We start from the raw sequence: 8,582 nt of genomic DNA, 5'->3' as shown, positions 1-8,582 counted from the left end.
GCCCCGCACCCGGACCATCCGGACACGGAGGGGTGGCTCCTCCACCTGTCCCAGCCCCCACTCCACAGCCCACCAGCTCCAGCAGGGATGAGGTGCCTGCAAGCTCCAGGGACGGCCTGCGAGGGAACACCAGCCGCCCTCACTCCACCTCTGCTGCGGTCCCCATGGAGCAGGCAGCGCCTCCAGAGGAGCCACAGGAGGCTGCACCAGGTCCTTCCAGTGCCAGGCGGGGCACGGGGTGCCAACCTGGGGGGCCCCGGCGAGCCCCCAAGAGGAAGAACAGCTCCTCACAGGCCTCTCCACCATCCAAGAAGAGGCCACCCCGCCGGCACTAGAGGACCTGCGGAGACCAGGGCCGGACAACAGCTCAGGGACACGCCGGCCCTAAAGGACCCAAACGTCATCAGGGTCCTATTCCACCACACAGAGTACAAATAAAATCATAAAATCACAGAAAACGTGTCAGTCTTGCAAACAGCACAGTGGTCATTGCCATCCCCACCTCTGCTGCTTGCTCCTCCCTTTCCTGATGCCGTGCCCACTCTTAGTACAAACTTGGATAATTTTCCTTAGGCCAACGGTATTTACAGTTTTACAGGCCGACGGTAGCCTGGGGTGCAGTGGGAAGAGTGCTGCCAGCGGGGCCAAGGAGGGGATCCTGCCGCTCTGCTCAGCACTGGGGAGGCCGCACCCGGAGCGCTGCGTCCAGCTCTGGGCTCCCCAGCACCACGGACATGGAGCTGCTGGAGCGAGTCCAGCTGAGATGAGGGGACGGCAGCATCTGTCCTGCTTGGAGGAGGGCTTGGAGGAGAGAAGACCAAGAGGGGATCTCATCAATATGTACAAATATCACAAGGGAGGGTGTCAAGAGGCTGGGACCAGACTCCTTTTGGCAACGGGCACAAACTGAAACAGGAACTTCCAGATGGATATGAGAGGACATTTTGTTACTGTGAGGTGACAGAGCACTGGAACTGGCTGCCCAGAGAGGCCGTGGAGCCTCGTTCTCTGGAGATATTCAAAACCCACCTGGTTGTCATCCAGTGCAACGTGCTCTGGGTGAGCCTGCTGGGAGGGGGTTTGGACCAGGCGGTCTCCAGAGGTCACTTCCCACATCAGCCATGCTGTGATTCTATGATCCCTTTCCACAGGGCTGCTCTCCAGCCTCGTTTCCCTACATTTGTACATACAGACAGGGTTGCACTGTCCTAAGTGCAGAATCTGGCACTTGCTCTTGTTAAACTTCATGTAGCTGGTGATTGCCCAGCCCTATAATTTGTCAAGATCTCTCTGCAAGGCCTCTCCATCCTCAATGGAATCAACAGCTCCTCCTAATTTAGTATCATCTGAAAACTTACTTGGTGTGCATTCAAGTCCCTGTTTATAAAAACATTAAAGAGAATGGGCCCTAAAATTGAGAGCCCTGGGGAACCTCACTGGTGACTGGCCACCCATATTCATTGACAGTCTTAAGTTTAATGTCAGAGTGAGAATTTTTATCAGAATTTAACTAAAGAAAGAATATATTTGACACAGTTATCAGCCAAGACTATGAAGATCCTTTGGAGAAAATTAACAAAGATTTTAAAGTGTGAAATGTGGATGATAGGAAACTAACAGCAGGTAGAAACAGTAGACCAATTAATCCCCTGAACAAGAAGGGGAGCCCAAATTGAAACACTCAGTTATGTACACCTACAAAAATGTTTTGCCAACAGCAAACATTATTCCTGGTGATAATACCAGGAACCCTTAGCCCATCATCCACAGCTCTTTTTTTTTTTTTTTTTCTTTTCTGTAATATCTGTGGAATTAGTGTATATAGAAACAAGGGTACTCTCAACCACTTTGCAGCATTATGGAAAAACAACCTCACTATCTGCATCTAAAATACAAAGGTCTTTTTCAACCTTACAGCTGGCCTTTCTGCTCTTCCATCATCACAGTTGACACAGCTGACAAGTTTATCTATCTTAACAGTACTCTCCCTAGCTCAGCAGTAATTGCTGACAAGTATCTCTCTGCTTTCAAAACAAGCTGAATACTGGGTTTTCTGCAAAATCATGTCTGGAGCAATCACAGGATCACTCACCCTGAATCTGTGTTTGAAAAGTCTGGTTTTGTTTCTGTTCTCCTTTATGGTCCTCCACAGAACTCCCACCTCTGACGATGAAGCCTGTTCCCCCAGTGCTGCCTGCGCACGAGTCTGGGAATCTGCTGATGAGACCATGCAAGAAGCATTGAACTTCCATCTCACAGCAGGATTTCACCTTGTATTGAAACTTTCCTAAAACCTTATAGACACTGAAAGCCCTCCCCAGAATTTGTCAGGTCAGTACCAGTAACACCACTAGAAAAGACTTCACTTCAAGAGATGTGAACAGAAATCTATTACAATATTCTCTCAGTATCTGTGGCAAAATGCAGACAACCTGGTGGCTAACAGAGAGAAGAGAAAGCTGAAAAAGAATCAATTAGCACCTTCTCAACACTTAAAATTCACATCTGTTCCTCCTAGGTGGTCTGTTTCCAAATGGCAGTACGCAGAGATTGTGGAAGTAAAAATTGTTTAGTCGCATTGAAAGTGCGATCACCGCCAGCTACAACAATCAATAATAACAGAAAAGCTTCCAGTAGCTACGAAAGCTGAGTGCCATAAAGAGATGCCTAGAGACAAAGGTTATGATAATGACAAATAGACCTAATGCATTCTGTTCAGAGCAAAGCGAAATCCAAGCCTGACACATACACATTTTGAAGAATGGCATGAAGCATTACTGAAAGATTACAAAGAGTCAGCAAATGAAAAATAATTCTAAGGAGACCGTTAATATTAAAAATGTTTTTCAGCTCTATAGGTGATACTATCAGAAGTCAGCTTTGCTCAGGATTTCTGAGCTTCTTCTGAGAAAGTCTAGAAAATATTTTGGGCTGGAAGAAAACAAACATTATTTGACTACAGGTCTCTCAATGATACTCTGAGAGAGACGTCTTCAGAGAACTTCTACGTGCATCCAGGAATGATCCCTGTTACTGTTCCCTGTGTTGAGTGGCTTTATAAGAAAGACATGCATGCAGTGAGATATGGTTTAGAAATGTCAGTAACATTTCTAATATTAGTGTCACCTGGCAGGCCAGTGTCCCCTGCCTGCAGTGGCTGCTCCTGCAAGGTGACCTTCTGCTCTTGTGAAGTAGAAGTAACATGATCTCTGTGAAAACGCACAGCGCAGCTGAGAAAGTCATTAGAGAGCTAGAACTGCAACTACCAAGAGTTGAAGAGCTTTTTGTTTAATATATTAAATGAAGCCTCCTTGAGGTAAAAAAATTAAAAATCAAACTATCTCACATATGAACCAAATGGGACTCTGGGTATGTAAACAGGTAGAAAGTGCCTATCATTTCTTTGGGCCAAACACAGACCCAAAGGTCACATATTCATCAGACCCCTAGGGTCTATGACACTGACAAGCATGCATTACGAAAAAATTGTGCCTGAAAGGAAGTGCAATTAAACGCACTTGCTGCTTTATGCAAGTATGGAGTGCAACCTGAATTAGCTGGCATATTCTGGCAACCTAATGCATTTGTACGGGTGATGTTCCACTGAAGACAATACACTGAGTCCCGTGTATTGGCATAAATGCTGGGAAAGTCGTGCTCAGCATTTACCTTGGCTCCACAGGATCCACACAGAAGCGTGTGCCAACATGGGAACAGGCCAAATTTGTAATCTAAGCAGTTTAGAAACAGTCCTTTCTAGATTTCGGTCATTTTAATCGCATTGAACTGTACTTTGTTTCCACCTTGGAGTAAGAACTCCTTCTGCATCTAACTGGACAGACAGGAGTAAGAAAGAAAGACGCGTAAGGATAAACTTTTCAAGCCTTCTCCTACTCTGTCTATAGCAGATGGATAGAGCTGGGGCATAACAAATTATGCACCACCACAATAAACCCAGGACTTTACCCAAAGGTATAACCTCGTCTAAAATCTGCATTTTGATCCCCTGCTCTTTCAGGTGTCCTCTCAGTTGCCTGCTGCAGTTGGAAACGTTGTGGATTCCAGGACACAGGCTTTATGTTCTCCAGAATTCTGCAGTTTTCTGCAACTAAATTGAATGTGTATGAACTTATGGACCTTCCTCCTTCTCTTTAATGAAACAAGGCATGGTCCCTGCGAAGACCCAGGACACCAGTCTCAAGTCTTTTTTGCTATACACTGTAAAGCCCACTGAGAAGATAAGATGTGGACAGCTGGGCAAGACTTTCTCAGTTCCATTTTCCACGTATTGTATCATTCCAAACACTGCATGTCACAGCTTCATTCTAGCAGAATAAACTCTAACGAGGAAGAGATTTCAGTTAATTATTCTGCTTTTTCAATACTGGATTTGTGCTGAAAATAATGTTAGAGACACTGAATGTATGGATTTTTCTGATATAGGTAAGAAACATAGCTGGAAAACTCAGCAAAACCTTAAGCCCCACAAATCAGAAACCAGAAACAGGACTGCAGTGCTTAACAGCAGGTCTGGCCAATAACTTCAGTGGAAAAACAAATTTGCAAGGATCAAATTACAGAGTCAAAAAAAAATCCAAATCCACATTTTCAGGCTAGCTACTCCATCCTGCACTCTTAATTTGAAATCTTCTAGACTTCGTAATTATTGAAATAGACACTTTTTTTATGACTCACAACAGAACAATAAAGGGTTAACAGGCAAAGATTTAAGGGCCTACCTAAGTAACCAGGGGAACATTGGAATTCCCAACCTGAGAGAAAATGTAAAGCATGGATTACTTCCTGAAATCTGCTCAAAATAAAATAAAAATAGTGGTAATTTTGATGAAAAAAAAAGTGTTGTTCCTTCCCAGTGATCCTTGAAGAGCAGAGCAGTGCAGTGGAAGGGAAGGGAAGCCAGCACTTGGCTTGTAGTGCATTAGTGCTCTATCACCTCTACTGCCAAAGTGAACCATTACTTACTAAAAGTGCTCTCTAGACAGGCCCCTTCTGGGACAGCGTACCCATCACTTTCTGAAGGGTAGTTTGGAGGATTCCTCCCTTTTTGTTGGACAGTCCCCTGGGTTTCTAAACCTCATGCATTATGGATAGGATCTTAATGGAGACTGGCTGCATAAGCACTGCTTGCTGAGCCTCTCAGCTCAAGACAGCCATTGCTGCGCTGTGCTTTCCACTTTCTTTCCATCTTCTGTATGCCAATTAGGCTCTAATTTGATTTCTGTTCTATCTGTATGAACCCCATTAAAACCCAATTCTGCTTATTACCAACAGCTTTCTTTAAATGAAACTACTTTCCCTCTAAGGATTCTCCCAGATTCAGAGGCAAATCAATCCACAATTACCCGATGTGTTGCCAGCCCATGCCACTTGGACCGTACGCCCGCTTTGCATTAAAAGCAAGCCTCCAGCTCACCGCCACCTCCTTGGCACTTTGCAACCTGCCACGATGCCGTCCATCTTTGCCTTGCCAGATCAATAACGACAATTCTTGTACATAAATACCCTCAAATTACTTCTCTCTACAGTAACACAACACCAGTGTATTCTCTGTAGTACTGGCCACACAGACATTAGCTCTAATGGTGGTCTCTGCAAATGCACTGATGATTTAACTTCTGAGGGAAAAGAAACTTGCTTATAAAATATTTGTCAGTATCAATAGGCAATTAATATAAAATAGCCTCTTAATGAAGAGTCTCCCAGATTATAATGAAGCTTTGTAGCTGTGTCCTAATGTTCTTTAGCTAAGAAACTTGGGATATTATAAACATTATGGAATCTCACTGTTGCTACAGACATAGAAGAATGTGAGTGGGTGCGTGTCTTCTCTTAACAGAAAAGGAACGGGCAGAATAGAAATAATTTTCTCTCAGAACACAAGTAACCACAGTCTTTTATGACTCCTTGGAAAAGAAATAGCTTCAGGAGGGTGCACTGAGGTTCTCTTCTTCATGTCTTTTCCCTGTGAAGATTATAGCTGTTAAAAACAGGAAGCTGGTGTTTTGAAAATTTTATCTATGTAGCTTGATAATAGACAACAAAATTTTCTACCCTCCATGAACAGAAGATCTACTCCTTCCTCTTTTCTGGTTAGCCATCCCTGTTCTTTACTTCAAGTGGATATGAAAACTCTATCAAAAGGTTGTACATTTCTACAAACAATTGCTAACAGAAGGTACTTCAGATTTGGGGAAGATTTTACAATGACAGAACTGTCTTTAAAATCAGGGAGGTTTGAGCAACACTTGAACTCCAGTACATTGATGCTAAGGTTGTTTCAAAAGACTATAAGGACTGATGTCGATATGAGGTTTTCTCTCCCAGGGAAGGCTCTACTGAGAGAATACTGATTCCCTAACACCTTCCCATGTTGAAGCTGGAAGAAGCAGGGGCTTCACAGAATGAGCTCGGATGGAAGTGGTTTTGCTGACACATTACCTGCTGACGGGGGTATTTTACTCATAATATTCTTCTCACAAGTAAAGTAAGTGCAGAAAAAGCATAATGTGGTATTTTCCTTTTCCTTACTAGTTCTCACCTGAAGGTTTCATCAAGGAGAGATGACCCTCATAAGCATCCCCATATAAGGCAGCAGTTGAAACATTCCAGGCTGTTATGTACAAGTGATATCTAGTTTCTCCTGATAGCTGCTCTGATTTTTTGTCTGGAACTTATCCAAGAAGAAGGAACAGTCAGACTAAAATTACTAAGAAGACACAACAGAGATATAAAAAGTAATTAAAACTTATTTCGTATCTAGAAACAGTGAACTCTTCAGAGCAAGAATGCATCTGGCTATTTTAAGAATTATAGCAGGCCTTTGTTGAGCTGCATAAATGAGTAACGCTTGTATATACAACAGATAATAATAAATATAATGATATTTTACAAAGTATGCACATAAAATGGTAGCATGATAAACTGCAAAAACAGGCAATAAATCCTATTTTTCATTCAACCCTTGCCACCTCACCTGTGCTCTGTATGCTAACTCTCCTCTCCAAGGATTTATCCTATTCCAGAATCTAGAAACAGCTTGAAAAACAACTGCTGCTTCAAATATAGAATGTGAAAAGCGGCCAGAAGAGTGGTTTCCTTTCTTTTTTTTTTTTTTTTATCTTCCTCTAGTTACACAGGTTCAGAGTGTAAGATGGATAGCAGTCACTCTTTCATTTATGTTAAAGATCTGTTGCCCTAGTCTACCAGGGCTGGAAATGGGTGCTGTAAACCAGCTGCACACTGGTGTCAGGTTTGGGGAAAGGTGTAATTCCTGAGAAAGGAGAAACAAAGCAATCACAAAGCACTTCCTTTTAGCCACTGGTTCTAGCTAAACAAAACTTCCTGCTCGCATGTTGCAGAAACACAGGACTGCTGCTTTTTTCCACTTATGAACAACAAAACTTGATTTTAACTGTGGCTTCAGCCTCTGGGCATCAGAAAAGTTCATCTGAGTTCAAAACAGGGTAGGAAGCTGTATTTACTGTTGGGAAATCCTGGGTAGAAATACACTGTTTGTGTGCTTTGTAACGCATACACACAGAGCTTAATATATCTGGGACATGGAAAACCTTCTCTGCAGCTTGTTGGAAGCAGTACCCACTGCTCTGGCCAGGCTGCTGGACTGCCCAAAATCCAGAATAAAATCCTCAAATACCATCCAAATAATATATTTTTTGGGGAAAAAAAAAAAGACATAGCCAAGATGATACACATACGTGGTTGTTCTGAGATGAGGAGGTAATACTGTAGGTACTCTTCAGCTTAGGCAAGGTCAACTAAATGAGTCTGAGTTTCCCTAGAGTCACAGATTTTTTTTCTTATTTCTCTTCACTGGCCATCATCACTGTTTCTTTCTTAAATCTTTTGACAGTTAAAGACCTTATATCCTCATGGATATGTATGGCACAGACTTCCTACTATAATAGTATAGCTCCCTGGGTGAGTGTTTTTACACTGGAACAAACACATCCACACGGTGAGATACGCTGGAAGAGCCAGAGCAAAAGAATTACACCCCTGGGGGCAGGTAGCTCTGTGGAAGTTTCTGCGTGGACAAGGCCAGGAAGAGAGACTGGCTTCACCACCCAGCCTAATAAAAACACAGTTAACTCACTCTTCTCTCTATAGCTGGCAGCAAAGGAAGTCTTTCTGTGTTACCTTCTTAAAAACCTTCAGAAGCATAATGTCTGCCTGAACTACACCAGCAAACACCACCACAGAGTCAACCAAGTTCTAAAGAAATCTACAATACCAGTTTCTACATCTGATGGATTTTTAGGTAACATCCTTATGATTAAACACAATGGTACACTTGAAGTATGTAAATAAACATACATTTTGGTACCTCTGTGCACTATTCCCTGGCAATGTGGATGAGTCACCTCGGAATGAGGAGGCTGCTGAAGAGAAGGGTTGGATAGCACAGTTTGTTGGAGAGCACAGCACGGCTTGGGAAGTTCTGTAGGCACAAAAGGCAAACAGTAATGTCAAGCAGATGGCTAAAAACAGGAACCAAACAAGAAAGAAAAAGAAAAAGAAAAAAAAAGAAGTTGCTTGAGCAA

The sequence above is a fragment of the Aythya fuligula genome, chromosome 17 (genome assembly GCF_009819795.1).
Source record: "Aythya fuligula isolate bAytFul2 chromosome 17, bAytFul2.pri, whole genome shotgun sequence".
Lineage (NCBI taxonomy): Eukaryota > Metazoa > Chordata > Aves > Anseriformes > Anatidae > Aythya > Aythya fuligula.
Note: the sequence above shows the minus strand (reverse complement) of the source record.